Genomic DNA, 18,052 nt, shown 5'->3' on the forward strand with positions numbered 1-18,052 from the left:
TCAGATCTCTGAATACGAGCATGAGTTCGTAAGACTTAGTCGGTATGCTCGGGAGTGTGTGGCTGATGAGGTTGCGATGTGCAAAAGATTTGAAGAAGGATTGAATGAAGAGTTAAAGTTACTAGTGGGAATTTTGGAGATAAAGGAGTTCGTGACACTAGTCGAACGAGCTCGCAAGGCGGAAGAACTTGGGAAGGAGAAGAAGAAGGCTGAATTCAAACAAGAGATTACCGTAAAAGATCGACGAGTAAAGCTCCATTCTCGGCTGTAAAGAGGTTCGTGGAGGACACCAAGAAGTCGAGGATGATCATGGGAATTTCCATTAGAGCCCGACCATTGACGGACTCGAGCTACTTGGTAGCTAGTGTGGGCAATAATCGTCAAGAGAGACCGATGCCCCCAATGTGGAAGACGACACCTAGGTGAATGTTGGGGTAAGTCTGCATAATAGGGCTGTTATGGATGCGATTCAAGGACCACCTCATTAGAGATTGCACGGAGCTAGATGAGAGGAATAAGACGCAAGGTGCAAGACCTAGTGGAACGACGGTGGAGGTAGGCCCCGAGAATCTCTTGAGGTAGGAGTGGTAATCGAGAGGAGCCTCTAATACGGTGTCGATCCGAGACCCGTGCTCCTGCTAGAGCATATGCCATCCGCGCACGAGAGGAGGCATCCTCCCCTGACGTCATCACTGGTACTTTTACTCTCTTTGATACTAGTGTGATTGCATTGATTGACCCCGGCTCTACTCATTCATATGTATGTGAAACCTTAGCATCCAGTAAGACTCTACCTATTGAGTCTACTGAATTCGTAATTCGAGTGTCAAACCCTTTGGGTCAATACGTACTAGTTGATAAAGTGTGCAAGAGATGCCCCCTAATAATTCGAGAATCTGTTTTTACCGATCTGATGCTTCTACCATTTGATGAATTCGATGTTATTCTTGGTATGGATTGGCTGACCGTACATGATGCAGTGGTGGACTGCAAAAGGAAAACCATTGATTTGAGGAGTGCAATTAACGAGGTAGTCCGAGTCGAGTCTACTGATTTAAAAGGAGTGCCAGCGATAATATCTTCTATGACTACTTGGAGATATGTGAAAAAGGGGTGTAAAACATACCTTGCGTATGTGTTTGAAAGTAAAGAGATGGAAAAGAAACTCGAATCGGTACCAGTGGTTTGTGAGTATTCAGATGTTTTTCCTGAGGAGTTACCGGGATTGCCACCGGTTCGAGAAGTGGAATTTGGCATCGAAGTTGTACCGGGTACTACGCCGATCTCAATAGCCCCGTATCGTATGGCATTAATGGAATTAAAGGAATTGAAGGTTCAATTGCAAGAATTGACGGATAGAGGTTTCGCTCGACCGAGTTTTTCTCCATGGGGCGCACCAGTATTGTTTGTGAAGAAGAAGGATGGAACTATGGGATTGTGCATCGACTATCGTCAGTTGAATAAAGTGACGATAAAGAACAAATATCCGTTGCCACGAATTGACGATTTGTTTGATCAATTAAAGGGAGCCTCAGTGTTTTCAAAGATAGATTTGAGGTCGGGGTACTATCAGTTGAGGGTCCGAGAATCGGACATACCCAAGACTGCTTTTAGGACGAGGTACGGTCACTACGAATTCTTGGTGATGCCGTTTGGGCTCACTAATGCCCTTGCGGTGTTTATGGATTTAATGCATAGAATTTTCAGGCCATACTTGGATCGGTTCGTAGTTGTATTTATCGATGACATTTTGGTCTATTCGAGAGATGAAACTGAACATGCTGAACACCTGAGGCTAGTGTTGCAAATCTTACGAGATAAGCGATTATACATAAAGTTCAAGAAATGTGAATTTTGGTTGAAAGAGGTTAGCTTTTTGGGGCACGTAGTGTCCGCATCGGGTGTCAGGGTGGACCCGAACAAAATTTCGGCCATAGTCGATTGGAAACCTCCAAGGAATGTTACCGAGGTTAGGAGCTTTTTGGGGCTTGCCGGATCCTATCGACGATTTGTGAAAGGTTTTTCGATGATAGCTGCACCGATGACAAAACTACTTCAAAAGATGTTAAGTTCGAGTGGTTGGAACGCTGTCAAGAAAGTTTCGATGGACTAAAACACTGTTTAATCGAGGCCCCAGACTAGTACAAAGAGTCCGGAAAGAGTTTGTCATATCTGATGACGCATCCTTGCTTGGGTTAGGTTGTGTGTTGATGCAAGAAGGTCGAGTTGTGGCTTACGCGTCGAGACAACTAAAGCCGCATGAGAGAAACTATCCGACCCATGACCTTGAACTAGCGACCATAGTGTTCGCCTTGAAGATATGGCGGCATTACTTGTTTGGGGAAAGGTGTCACATTTATTCGCACCACAAGAGTCTAAAATATTTGATGACTCGAGAGATTTAAACTGCGACAAAGACGTTGGCTTGAGTTGTTGAAAGACTATGAACTCATCATTGATTATCACCGGAAAGGCCAACGTGGTGGCCGATGCCTTAAGTCGCAAGGCACCGCTTTGCTTTGAGAGCGATGGATGCTCATCTATCCGTTTCACCCGATGAGGTGCTAGTAGTCGAATTAGAGACCAAACCGTTATTGATTCATCAAGTACTCGAATCTCGGAAGGTCGACGCCGAATTGGTCGCTAAGCGAGCGAATGTGTTTCAAATGAGGAATCGAATTTCAGATTGACGACCATGATTGCTTGACGTTCAAGGGTCGATTATGTATTCCAAGGAATTGAACTTGTTTCGATGATTTTGAACGAGGCTCACGATGAGTCGAATGTCAATCCACTCGGGTAGTACTAAAATGTACAATGACCAAACGCCGGTTTTGGTGGCATGGTATGAAACGAGACATCTCTGACTTTGTTTCGAGATGTTTAATATGTCAACAAGTGAAAGCGGAACATCAAGTGCCATCGGGATTACTTCAGCCGATCACGATACCCGAGTGGAAATAGGATCGAGTCACCATGGACTTTGTATCCGGACTGCCTTTATCAGCAAGTAAGAAGGATGCGATCTGGGTCATTGTTGATAGACTGACCAAGTCTGCTCATTTTATTCTGTTCGCATTTAATTTTTCGCTTGATAAATTGGCGAATTATCGTCTCCCAAATTATTCGATTGCATGGGGTGCCTATTTCTATCGTGTCGGATAGAGACCCAAGATTTACATCGCGATTTTGGAAGAAATTGCAAGAGGCTTTGGGTACCAAGTTGCATTTTAGCACTGCTTTTCACCCCCAAACCGATGGTCAATCCGAACGGATAATTCAAATACTCGAGGATATGTTGAGATGTTGCATCCTTGAGTTTAGTGGTGCACGGAACGGTATTTACCTTTGGTTGAATTCGCCACAACAATAGCTTTCAATCAAGTATCAAAATGGCGCCTTACGAGGCTTTATACGATCGTAAATGCCGTACCCCATTATTCTGACTGAACTTAGTGAAGGAAAAATCTTGAGGTTGATTTGGTTAAGGATGCCGAGCAAAAGTTCGAGTAATTCGTGAAAGTTTGAAAGTCGCCGGATCGCCAAAAGTCGTATGCGGTTTGAAAAGAAAAGATATTGAATATCGGGTTGGAGACAAGGTATTTCTCAAAGTCTCACCACGGAAGAAAGTGCTTAGATTTGGCCGTAAGGGCAAATTGAGTCCGAGGTTCATCGGTCCGTATGAAGTATCTGAACGAGTTGGGCGATGGCGTACCAATTAATTTTACCCCGAGCTCGAAAAGATTCACAACGTTTTCCATGTTTCGATGCTTGACGATATAGGTCGATCCATCGACGTAATCGCCTGTCCGAGATTGAGATTCACCTAATTTGAGTTATGAAGAGGAACCGGTTCGCATTATGATGCGTGAAGTAAAAGAGTTGCGCAATAAGAAAATCCCGTAAGTGAAGGTGTTGTGGCATAAACACGGAATTGAAGAAGCCACTTGGGAACTTGAGCACTCTATGAAAGAGCGATACCCGAGCCTATTTACGGTAAGATTTTCGGGACGAAAATTTCTTAAGTGGGGAGAGTTGTGACACCCAAAATTGACCCTAGACGGGATGTGGTTTGAACCACAAAACCGAGGCATAAAAATAATTTAAAATTTATTGTGATGCCTATGATATGTGTTAAATTGTGTGTGACATTTTTGATGATTTGATTTAGTATTATAAAGGTGAATTTCACTAGAAAGGACTTGTGTGAGAAAACTTAGAAATGAGATAGGCAAATGTTGAAGTGGCCTATTGATGCATACTAGGAAATGTTGTCCTTGCATGTCAAATTTCCCAAATTTGACTATACTGGCCGGCCAAGGTGGGTGTTGATGGGCAAAGGAAACATGCTCCCAACATGTTTGGTTAGTGAGTGATATATGAAGCAATAAAATAATGTGCTAGCATTAAAGAAAATGTTGACAAAAAAAAAAAAGTGTGTGGATGCCCCATTGCCGTGACTAACCAAAGAAAGAAAAAAAAAAGGGGAATTTGGTTATGCTTTGTTCTTTTTGCCGTGAACCAAAGGAAAGAATTGGAGAGCTTTTCATTAAGCAAATTCGGCAACCCTTCTTCTAGTTGGAGGTATGCTTTGAGATGTTGGCTTTAACTTCTTGAGTTTGTTGAGCTAATTGTCATAATGCATTTTGGTAATGTCATGAAAATCAAACTTTCATGGGGGTTTGAACATCAAGCCGTGTATCAAGAGGTTAGGAGAAGGGATTGTTTCATGTTGTATTGAACAAGTTGAGATCGATATGAGGTTAAAATTTGTGAAAGTTTAGTTAGGAAATGTTTGGTACATTCGCCATGAGGGTGAGGTTTTCGACTATGGTGATTAATAATGGTGATAGTTGTTGTTCATACTAAATCTAGATGAACAAAGGTAGTTGCTTACATCTTAATAATTATGAGGTTCTTTCTTGAATCTACCTTAAACCCATGAAGCATTCGCCATGGTTGATAGTGAAGAGGTTGATATATTTTCTTTATGTTAAATGAATGAGTGTGGATGGGTGAAGCTTGAATTAGTTAAATGTTCATATAGGTTGTTTGGATGCTAATGCCGTATATGAGGATGTTGAACTTGATTAAACAATATTCGCTAGCATGATAGGTATGAAATATTAAGTAAATGAAAATGCTAAATTGTGCTTATATATGTATTCGCCAAGGAAGTGTGGTATGAAGCTTGGTAAGTTTGAGAGATGAATGACCAAATGAGCTATGGGTCATGTATGATTAAATTTTATGCATATGTGTGTGTGGCATTAGTAGCTAATAGCATTCGGCATTGTTTAACTAAAAATTTGAAATGAATGCTTAAAAGTTAAATGGGTCGCCCAAGTGACCGAATGTGTTAAAAACAATATATGGTTGTCGTATGTGTGTGTTTGATTGGGAAGTAAATTTGTTTGATTTAGCTCAAGAGCTCAAAGGATCGAAGTTGGACAAGGGAAAAGAAAAAGTAATTGAATAGCCGTTGAAGACGTGCGACAACGCCCGAGGTAAGTCATTTAGCATATATTTGGTATTGATTTAAATGATCATAATATATATGCAATTGTGTTTAATGAATTGATGTGTAAATGGAAATGTATGTGTATGGAATGATGCCATCGTTGAATGTATAAAGGTGGTAAATTGCATAAAGTATTGGTCTCGGCACTAAGTGTGCGGGTATAAATGGATACGGTGACAAGATTGGCACTAAGTGTGCGGGTTTAAAATTGTACAGCCCTAAGTGTGCAAGTTTGATTATACAGCACTAAGTGTGCGAGCTGAAAATATATAGCACTAAGTGTGCGAGCTGAAAATTATATAGCACTAAGTGTGCGAGCTGAAAATATATAGCACTAAGTGTGCGGATTCACTATATGCTCTTGCATTACAATTGGCACTGAGTGTGCGACATTATCGAGTTAATCCCGGACAGCGGATCAGGTAAGTACCTTGAGCTCATGACGAATAGGCAATATGTTCATGCTCGGGGTTGAGCTTGGTAAGCTTTAAATCTATGTGATGATTGCATTTGTATGATTGTGGTGAAAATGAGTTGGTGTGTGAAAATGCCTCAAATATCTTATTGTATAGAATATGAAATGTGGATGTATGGCTTGGTATGAGATTGAACCGAAAGGTCCGAGGAATTATGGCATAGTTTCGATATGAATGGAGTACCTAGCCTCGTTTATCGTTTCATGTTGTGATAATTTTATTAATGGTTGGTTGATTAATGCTTATGACTTACTGAGTTATAAACTCACTCGGTGTTTTCTTGTCACCCATTTTAGGTCTCTTGGACTCGTATTGTTGCGTGCTCGGAACCGTCGTTGAAGTCATCACACCGGCTGGAAACCTTTTGGTATTGTCTTCGTAGTTGAACTAGGAGAACAATTGGCATGTATAGGCTATTATATTTTGTTGAATTGTGGGTTGTAAACTTTAAGCCATGTGAAAATGGCCTATGTGGTCGTCGAGTGGGATGCTAGAACCTATAGCCACGAGTCTTAGAAACTTTAATTTTGATAAGGTGGCCATAAATTGTGTCATGTATGATGGATGATTAGTAAGGCCAAGGAAAGATTCATGAAATTGGCATAGTCTACTGCAGTAACTGTTGCTGACAGCAGCAGTGAGATGAGATTGAAAAATCACTAAAAATAGTAGAAGTAGAATTAAATAGTGAATAAATTATTAAATTGAACCTTGATGAATCTATTTTTATATGGACGAAACGAAACGACCATATGAGCAGTATACTGAGAGATATTAGAGTTCTTGTGAGACAGGGCCAGAACAGTTTCTGGGTCCCCTGTCGCGACTTTGAAAATTTACTATAAATTATCCAGAAAGAATTAGAAGTCATGCTTTATATTTTCAGTTTCCATTTTGAGTCTAGTTTCTTTAGAAACAAACGGCACCAGTATTAAAGCCCTGTACAGAGAGATATTCAAGTTGTAACGCGTGAAGGTCAGTGTAGTCGACCCCTGTAACATGGGTGACTTTAACTAATAAACTGTACCAATTGGCCCGACCAAAAATTCTAGAAATAAATCCAGGGATGGATATATGAGTCTAGTTTCAGGGAAAATTTACGGAACTGATTTTAGAGTTCTGGAACTCGAGATATGATTTTTAAGGTGACAGTGACGCAGTTAGCTAGCCTGCCCGGAACTGAAATCAATTATTGTCGAGAGAGAAAAAAAAAGGGAAGTAAGCCCGGTAACACCACGTGTTCAAATCCGGTGACAGACACGGGTTTGGGGTGTTACAATTTATATCTACAATGGACACAAGTCATGGAATAGTCACACTTGCATGGTCCATCTAATGTTTCTTGATATCCTGAGTGACTATGATAAACAAATAAGTATGATATCTCATATCAACTTATTCAAGCATGGCCATGCATTTCTAGTCTCACTCAATCAAGTGGCCTAAGATATTTCTCCCATTATGTAGGAGGGACAAATCCTATATTGATCAACCATATCCCCCTATATAGATTGTGGTATATCCAACATCAGCCTTTATAGAATAACTAGTTACGGTGGACGTTTGACTGTATCAAAATATACAACTCGCAATGTTGGGACAATAATGATCTCAAGTCTGAGGATCGTATACATTGTAATCACTATGAGCAATATTGTGACTATTACATAATAATCCAATAAACATACCCATAGCAGGTCATCCAATATGTTGTTCTCTAACACAAATACTCATGTATTGACATCCCATGTCAATGACAACACTTTGTCATCAATAAACTACACATTAGTCTTAATGCATTATTGTTTTCCAAGCCCACAATAATACTTGACTAAGGACATTTTAAGAAAAATCATATTATTCTTAGGATTTTATTATAAAATAATTTATTTATATACACAGAAAAGAAACTGAAATAATATTAGCGATGTCTTATATTATTAAATGAGGTAAAAACAAGTATGTTATTACAATAATCTCATGAATGGTCTTTCGGTGTACTCTAACACTTACACAATTTGCCCTCATGTTTAACATCTTGGTAGACTCCATTGGTTGTCATAGCCGAGTTATGATCTTAAACCTTAAACCTCTATGAGGTGTTGCCCTGAAAGACTTTACCGTCGTCGCAGTGTCGCCCCATTTCTAGTTTTCTCCCAGCAATATCGAATGGCTGAATCATAACGGAATTCTAGTTTTCCAATTTCTTTGTTCATTCCTTCATTTTACCTTTCCTAACCTTGATTTTCGAACACTATAATGTCCCCTCCACAAGGCCTAGAACTTCACACATCACGGGTGCACTCAGCAACACCGTATGACAGTATCTAACAAGATCACCCTTTTTCCCAATCCTAACTTTGTCTAACCCGTTAGTGATTCCATTTCATGTTCCACTATTATAAACATGCAATACATGCATTTCAGAAAAGAAATACCATGAAATCATAGTTATTTCATGTATATTTGACTAAGGTGGTGGATATTCATATGCTTATATGATCTTAAACAAACTTAGCATTCCAGGGTTGAAGTACAGAAACTCACTTGATGCTTCCTCACTTTATCAGCTTAGCTTTTTCAAATGCCAGAGCTTTCATTCTCCTAGCAGTTAAGCATGACAACCAAAATCATGAATTAGACTTAGTATTCACAACTTAGAACTCAGTTTTCCAAAAACATGTAGAACCCCTAAAATGATTTTTGAAAAGCTAAATCTTCATTTTTCTTAACCTTATGTATACCGAAAGACTTAGAACCTCACCAACTTTATGGATTCTCTACTTTTCCGACTCAAATTTCATGATTGCTGCTCTATGGAAAGCTTCCCATAACTATCTCTTATTCAAGGCAACCCAAGGAAGAAGATAAAGAATAGAAGAAAGTGAAACAGAAAATGAGAAGAATTCCCTCCCCGAAAATTCATTTCCCCGACTATTTATAACCCTTCCTGTACGATCTTCATCCTTTTAAAAATCATCTGTTAATAATCATTTTGTCCCCTATTAACGGACCAACAGTTTCTAATCCAACTAAACCAAATTTGGAACTCAACTATATCCAAACCAACCTCTATATTTCCCCAATTTTTCAATAGAAACTACTAACTTACGGTTTCTTCCAATTTAACCCCAATTGTTCCAAATTTACGAGTTTAAAGGAAACTTGATGTGGCATAAAATATTATCTAGAAAAAATTAAATTAAATTTAATATCTCAAATTAATATTAAATTAATAAAATACTATCTAGATAAATATTTAATTAAATTTGATATTAGATTCATTAAAAAATATTATCCTTGAAAAAATTAATTTCAAATCAAGTTATCCATTAGAGTCCCACTAGGAGTCTAATTTTTTCACTACTCTACCACTAAAACACGATTGTCGTCGACCATCTGCAGGCCACCAGATTACTGTCGTCGCAACCATTGTGCTCGGTGGTGCCATCACCGGTGAGACTCTCCTGGCACCCCGAACCTTCGTTTTGCCCGAATGAGCCTGGTCACAGCACCTCCTTGTGAGATTGCTAGATCGTGGTTAGGGTGGGGCTAGTCGTTCGAATGGTCGGTCCTACACCCAGCCTACCCCTCTTCACCAATTGATAAGTGCCTACCCAGGTTAGTCGTTTGCACGACCAGGTGCACGGAGTGTAACATCCCTTCTCTAGGCGTTCGTACGCTTGGCCCAGTGTTGTCATTAGGGTTGGAGGAAACCCTTAGTAGGCTGTTCGAACATGTTGCTGCCATGGCCAAGGCACCATCGACTAGGCATTCGCTTGTCTGGCTAGTGTGGTAGCCAGTTAGGATGCTACTGGTTCAGTCTAGGCTAGTGACGACCCGACTGGTTCAATTCAGACACCAGTTGGATTGTCAACCATATTTCACACATCAGGCCCAGTTCAACCAATTTTGAGTTTTGATCTCTTTTTTGGTTCTTGGGTCCAATTTTCAATTTTAGTTACCCATTAAGCTAATTGTTTAACTTAAAAATTTATTTCCAAAATGTAACACCCCTTACTCGTATTCGATGCCGAAATAGGGTACGAGGCATTATCGAACTTAAACATAAGCAAACATACAAAATCGAGACGTAAATTTCCATCCAAATTTAAAACTTCCTTAAAACGAGCCTACAAGGCCCAAAACATGCATTGGAAATGGTTCGGGACTAAACCGAGAGCTTTGGAAAATTTCACAACACTTAGAAAATTTTTCATGTTTTAAGAGCCACACGCCTGTGTAGCTTAGGACACGCCCGTATGGACAGGCCGTGTGGTCACACACGCCCGTGTCCCTAACCCGTGTAACTCTCTATTTGTTATCCAAGAACAAATTGAAGTCACACAGCCAAGGCACACGCCCGTGTGCTTAGGCCGTGTGGTCAATTTAATTTTCATAATTTTTCATAAAATAGGTGCAGACTTCACACGCCCTTGCCTAAAGTTGTGTCATCCACACGGCTGAGACACACACCCGTGTCTCTGTCCGTGTACTCAATACTGAGCATTCTGTTTCGCAACAATTAAGGTGTAGGGGACACACGACTAGATTACACGCCCATAGGGTGAGTGGTGTGTCACACACGGCCTAGACACACGCTCATGTATCTGCCCTTGTGGACAAAAATAAGGCTATTTTCCAAGCTATATTGTCACCCTTCCATGCGCAAACCTACACCACAAAACATAGCACCATTCCAAGTATATACATTTAACCAAATCAGCCACAACCAAGGCATCAATACCTCATTCACATGCTATCATTGATCATACACTAACATCACATACTAATCAACTTAAATCATGCAATTTCCACATCTATGAAAACATCATCATATGCATATATACTTAGACAAATATTAGCCAATTTCATATGGCCATACACAAAATGAACTATCAACCAATATAAGCCAACACATTAGGCCAATTCAATTATGACACATAACAAAAATAACCAAGTCTCTATACATGCCATAACTCAAAATAGTAAAATCATTGGTACCCAAAATATTAAGTTGATAGTGTGATTGGATCTTCGACAATCTCCGATCCCCGAGCTAGCTTGGTGACAATATAAGACAAGGGAAAATAAAAAGGAGTAAGCTTTAAAGCTTAGTAAGTTCCCATGCAAATAATAAGCATTATAAACTCACATTTAACATACAATTAACTTGAAGTAAATTAACATTAATGTCATTATGAATCTCACAATCCAACTTACTCAATCACAACCTTACCAAGGGATTCATCTCATATCAAGCTCATTAAGCATGAGTTTATGTACATACCTGTACCAATTTACAACATATCATTCACATCCAGATCATGAATGTTTGGAATCCATATTATGCAAGGAGACATTGCTTTTGCTAGTTCAAATTGAAGGGTGATATAAAATCGGTCTATTTCTAACATCATATCCATAGTTAATGCATTCACCATAGTTCACGACTTTGACGTTCTCGTTTCATTTCCCACTGAACCACTTGAATAATAAAGGATACTCGGGTATCTCGCACGCATAGTACGACACCAATTCCAAATCCCAGATATGGTCTTATATGGGATCTAGTTTCGATGCCAATAGCCCAACTATGGTCTTACACGAAATCTCATATTGATGTCATATCCTAGATATGGTCTTATAGAAAATCTCATAATGATGTCATATCCCAGATATGGTCTTACACATAGTCTCAGTAACCTTAATGTCATGACATTTGTATCCTATCTATTCCTAAGGTTCAACCGAGATTTCTCACTTATAAAACTTTGTCAATCACGTTCAAGAGCAAGTCACAATTCATACAATATTAAATTAATTAAAGTATAAATAACAATGCATTATTTACATAAGAACTTACCTCGGTACAAAAATAGTAGGAAATGGACCTAATCGTCAAATACTTTGTTTTTCCCCCAATCTAGGTCCGAACCTCGTTTCTGTTGATCTATAATGGCAATTTAACTCATTTATTAATCAAATTACTCAATTAAGTCCAAAACTTACATTATGGAAAAATTACATTTTTACCCTTAAATTTTGACATATTTACATTTTAGTTCCTAGCTCGTAAAATGAAATCTATTCAATTTCATCAAGACCCAAGCCTAGTCAACCCTCTTTATTTCTTATAACAGCTCACATTTTACATTTAATCAAACTTTTATACATATTTTGAAATATTTTTACAAATTGGTCCTTTTTTAACATTTTCATCAAAAATCACCTAGTAAAAGTCGTTTATCTAGCATTAAACTTGCATAATCTACCATTAGACATCAAAATACTCAAATTTATAACATGGTCCAAACCCTATACCTCAATCATCTCTCAAATTAATAGTAGAAATAGATAGATTAGGTTACAAGGATTTCAAAAATATAAATATCATTAAAAACGGGGCTAGAACGGACTTACAATCAAGCTTGAAAAGTGGAAAAACCCTAGCTATGTCTCCCTTGCAAATTTTGGCTTGATTTTTGGTTTTTAATTCATTTAATTACCAAATGGTCGAAAGGCCCTTTTCTCAAAACACTAAAATTCTCTTACCTCATGTCTATTTTTGTCCAACTTAAAGTCAAATGGTCTAATTACCATCTAAGGACTTACAATTTAAAATTTCATAACAATTTGACACCTTTAGCATGTGGAACTCAACTTTTTCACTTTTTACAATTTAGTCCTTTTTGCTAAATTGAGTGCTCAAACGTTAACATTTTCGAACGAAATTTTCATGAAATCATTCTGTAAAATTGTAGGCCATGAAAATATAATAAAAACAAATTTTTATTCGTCGAATTCATCGTCCTGAAACCACTGTTCCGACTAGGCCCAAAATCGGGCTGTTACACAAAAATATCATATTTATTTTAATTTCTGAGTAATTTAATTTTACTTGATCAAAATTAATTTTCCCAAAAATCACTAAGATTTTCCAAATTAATTTTTCAAGAAAATTCTTTAATCAAATTCTCTAGTCGAATAATTCTCACAACTAGCTAATTTAATTCCAAATCGAATAGATCAACTCAATTAAATTATTTTCGAAGTCCTATAATTTTTTCTGATCAAATGCAGTCCGATCAAACTCTTATTGAGCTAGCAGAGGTACCAATCAGACATATACAATCAAACACAAGTTAATTTCACTTATGTCCAAAGGCATCGTTCCGATAATTCGCAATTTACTTAATCACTGAGTCAGTGCACAAGACGTACCATGATTGTGAACTCCTTATTTTACACTCTTTATGAAAACAATTCATCCAACTGCTTTGTCCGATGACCTCGCCATGTGTGTGTTACCCTCATATGATTTAAGTTAAATTCATTCACTCAATATTGTTTTATCTCATTGTCACTATAATAGCATGTTTTCAGTGAAATCGAAACAATGGTTTTGGGACCACAAATCCAATGTGAAGATATTTTTTTATTATTTTAATGTCTACATCATGATAGTAGAGTCACATGAAAATTTCGTTAAGAAATTTTATCATTTGCATGCTTAATTTGTGAAAAAGGACTAAATAGCGTAAAATGGAAAATCTGAGTTCTATAAGCTAAAGGGATTAAATAGTTTGAAATTAAATGATTGGAGGGTTATGTTGTAATTAAACCATTGACATGTTGAGTGGACAATTATGGACAGTTATTATGTGATTTTAAAGGTTATATATCAAGGTTAATTAAGTAAATTAGTAAAAAAGTAATTAAAATAAGATAAAGAAAAGAAAGATATTGTAACACCCCAAACCCGGCCTAGACGTTATGGCCAAATCTGGCGTGTCACATTGAAGTGTTTTAGCGAAAACCGTGTTTTCATTGAAAACTCTTCTTAAACAAAAGAAACCTTAGTTAACTTAGAAATAAACACACCTTTCAGTTACGAAAGCCTTGTTTAAAACATTTGATTTAAGAAAACTTATCATTTAAAAATTGAGTTACGGAAGCGTAGAAAACATACGATAATTTAGGAAACCTATGTTCAACTTCTCGTAATTACAATGAAAATAGTAATAATAATTCAAGTAACCATAGCATAATGAAAACCTTATTACAATATGATCTGAAACATACTTAATAAAATAAAACTTATAAGCTTAAAAAACAAGTCCAATTTTTGTCTTGCTAGCTGGCCACCCAGAGTCCCTCGAAACATCGAACTATCTACTGAGCATCACCTGAAAATAAAATAGAAGAGGGGGTGACTTTTCACAAACTTAGTGTGTACAACCATCGACGGAAAACAAGCATTCAAAAATCATCATACATCAAACATGCAATGCAATCCCATCCAAATTATCCATCCGCTACACACCAGCTCCGTCCCCCGACACACCATGTGGGGATATAAATATCGACCCACCTAGCCCACACACCAATAGTAGCCCGATTGCGGAACTACCTTCATTTACATATTAGGCTTTAAAAGCCATCGATGGATCCACGATTGTCAGGCAACCATGCGATCCTCATATACTTCCTCCGTTCCATAGTTCCCACCCCATATGAAACCTAAGCAGAACATCATATGTATGCATGTCACATCCATAAAACTTACATTCAACACTTAGGGGTATTTTGGTCATTTTTTCCCTTAAGGGCATTTCGTTCCCTTAATTATGGCTTTCACTTACCTTGACCAATTACCAAGTCCCGCGAGCTAAGATGAATGAATACTATGCACTAGGTAGGATTCTAGAGAAGAGGAGGTGGGTCATTAAGACTGCTTAAGTACCAAGCTTTCCCTAGATCCAATCCTAGACATGCATCTACTCGTTGCCACACCTTAACCCTATGACTTGTCCACGGTCTCAATTAATTAAGTTTTATATAGTCATCATATACTAGGCCTAATACCCCTACATACATGCATATGGCCCACTGGGCCCAATCTCATTATATGGCCCATTTGGCCTAGTTCATATTCTTATGGCCCACTAGGCCCAATTCACATTCATATGGCCCATTAAGCCCAAATCATATTATACTCATGCTCACATACAAATTTCCTAACATATAGCATCACTTAACAATCTTTGTCTATTATAGGCCCAACAGCCCATTAGGCCCATTTAGCCCATTCCGGCCCATTTGGCCAATTCTTAACCCAAGTCCACAGAATCGCTCGTGGGCCTCAGGCAACCTATCAGTTTCCTCTCCACAAGTTTTCACGTACTCGTGTGACTACCGTAGGCCAACTTTCGGCTTTTCAGTATTTCAACTTTTTAGCTTTTTGGCATTTTAGCATTTCAAGTTTTGTCGATTCATTGTGTGTGTGCAGTACATGTACACACCTGGTAGGCAAGCGTGCTGCGATTTCCTTAGCTTACAACCGATATCACTCAAAGATTAATCTTACATACTTATCGAATACTTTACCAAAAGCTGGAATCTCATCTTAACCTTACCTTGCGCGATAAGTATAACAGCCCCTTCACTAACCACGATCAACTCCTAGATCTGTATCAATCGTAACTATTAAAACTAGAATAATAGGTGACTCATATCCAACACAAGTCCCCTTACCTTACTATGCCTATTCGGCCAACCTTAGCCAATGGATGAGGAATACTTATCAAAACAGCAACACTTAAGGGGCAATTCGGCAATGAGCTAAGATCCGAGATCCGATACTAATTCCCTACCACAGTTGATTAGAAAGAGTGAGGGACAATATTTGATACTTGGCAACGAAACCGATTGGGAGAACAACACTTACACTAGATTTGACCGAAGTAGAAGGAGTAGTGATTGTACCAAGAGTATCCGGCCAAAGAGGTTCGGCCCTTTACGATTTTGTATGGAAAAAGAGGGTTATACGACTCTAAGGAAAAAGAAATAAAAGTCAGAATGAGGTAGAGAAAGAATAGAATTCGGCACAAGGAAGGAGAAATAAAAAAGAAAGGCAAAGGGTTTTCGGCTTTTAGAGAAAAGAGTTTCTGGTAACAAGGTGAAGGAAATTCGGTCATTAGCTTCATACCCTAGCATTCAGCACCTATTTATAAGCGTTATAGCCGAATTTTCCCATGCCCAATTCCCCATTCGGCTCCATCACTTCTCCCTTCTCATCTCCTCATTTTTCTCCCTGATAACCCCTTGATCCTTTCCTTAATTTTCTCTCCTGAATACTTCCCTTGGAGTCCACTTTCACGCCACTTCCATCCTTCTAGAAGGTCAAAATTAAATTTCTAAAAACACTAAGCTAGGATTCAAGCCTTGACCAAGACCTACCTTTGCTTGATTAGCACTTAACCAAAATTATTAAACGCAAAAAGAAAAATTCAAGATTTCGGGATTTTTGGATTTCGGGATTTTTGGGGCGTTACAAATATCATATTTATTCCATCTTCACCACCCAAAATCAAAGAAGGAAAACACCATGGAAGCTTGAACATTCAACTATTTCAATTTTTCTTGCATGTGATTATTGTTTGTCCCATTTTTAATGATTTCTATGTTTTTGGAGTCGTTGTAGCTTAATCTAGCTAGCCCAGGGACTAATTTGTGAAACTATTAAAGTATTAGGGTTTTACCATTGATGAATATGTATGTGTTTTGATGTTTGATAGTAGAAAATAAATGGTTGTTGTTAGATAAACAAGTTTTGTAAAGTGATTTTGGTTGAAAATGTTAAATAGGGATTAAATTGAGAAAAGTGAAATTTATGTGGTAAAATGTGCGAACTAATGAAATGTATGGGCTACTTTAAGCTTAGATGATATTCGTCTAGCATGGGTGTGGACTAAATTGTATGTATTTGCATTTTTATGAGCTAGGGACTAAATTGTAAAGAAGTCAAAAGTCTAGGGGAAAAATAGTAATTTTGCTAAATTATGAATTTTGGATTGAATTGAATAGAATAATGATTAAAGTAGTTAAATTTGATGATTTAGATCAAGAAAAGCGACATTCAGATTTAGATCGGGGCAAATATAAAATAGTGGATTGATCAGTAAATTTTCTCCATGCTAATTCGAGGTAAGTTCATATATTAATAAGCTTTAAATTATATGTGTTTACATGCTTAATTAACATAATTGGGATGATACGACACGACAGAAATTCTCGACGAGATTTGACAATTGTATGGATCCCGATTGAACCTTAGGAATAAATAGGATATAAATGACATGTCATTAAGGGTGATTGTGTTTTGGGTGCTAGTTCCGTGTGTTCTACCGGTGGCAAAGTTTTCTGACATGTGTTGCGGTTACTCGTCAGCTTGTGTGAGCAGCACCGTGTAGCTACGTATTGACCATCAGCTTGTGTAACACCTCAAACTCGGGCTAAACATTATGGCCGAATCTGGCGATGTCATATTGAAGTGTTTATCGTAAAGTGTGATGTCATTGAAAACCCTTTTCTATTTACTCACTTGTGTGATGTCATATGAGTTATTGTCAAAAAGTTATTCACATTAAAATGTTATTAATATATTATTATTTTAAAACGTTATTTCTTGCGAAAGCTCTTAAAACCGATTTCACGTTCATGGTATCTTTGAAAAACATTTATCTTTTTGAAAACCTGCATCTTTTCCTATTGCTAACAGTATTAAATCAAAAACCAATAAAAATCCCAAATTAAAAATAAAATCCAAAGAGGTCTTATTACAATAAAAATAACCCAACTAATAATACTTATAATTAAAATCATATGCGAAAATAATAGCAGTTGTGTGGCCACCTTTGAGTCCCCTACTGCACCAATCCACCTAAGTCTGGGGATTACCTGCGCAGATAAACAGATGGGTGAGTTTACGAAAACTTAGTGTGTAATCCCAAATCAAACAACCATACAGTGAGAAAATATAGTTTGGGCCTAAGCCCATTTCAGTAATGGTTCAGCTTCAATTAAGGCCTTAGCCCATTACAGTATCAGTATCATTTTGGGTCTGATCCCATCTCAGTAACAGTAACAGTACAGATATGCAACCCAACCAACCTCTACACTCCATCTTTGTCCAACCCTACACTCCATGTGGGGATATAATCAACCCACCCATCCCTACACTCCAAATAGTACCGGTTGCGGCATTAAACAG

The sequence above is a fragment of the Gossypium arboreum genome, chromosome 13 (genome assembly GCF_025698485.1).
Source record: "Gossypium arboreum isolate Shixiya-1 chromosome 13, ASM2569848v2, whole genome shotgun sequence".
Taxonomy (NCBI): domain Eukaryota; kingdom Viridiplantae; phylum Streptophyta; class Magnoliopsida; order Malvales; family Malvaceae; genus Gossypium; species Gossypium arboreum.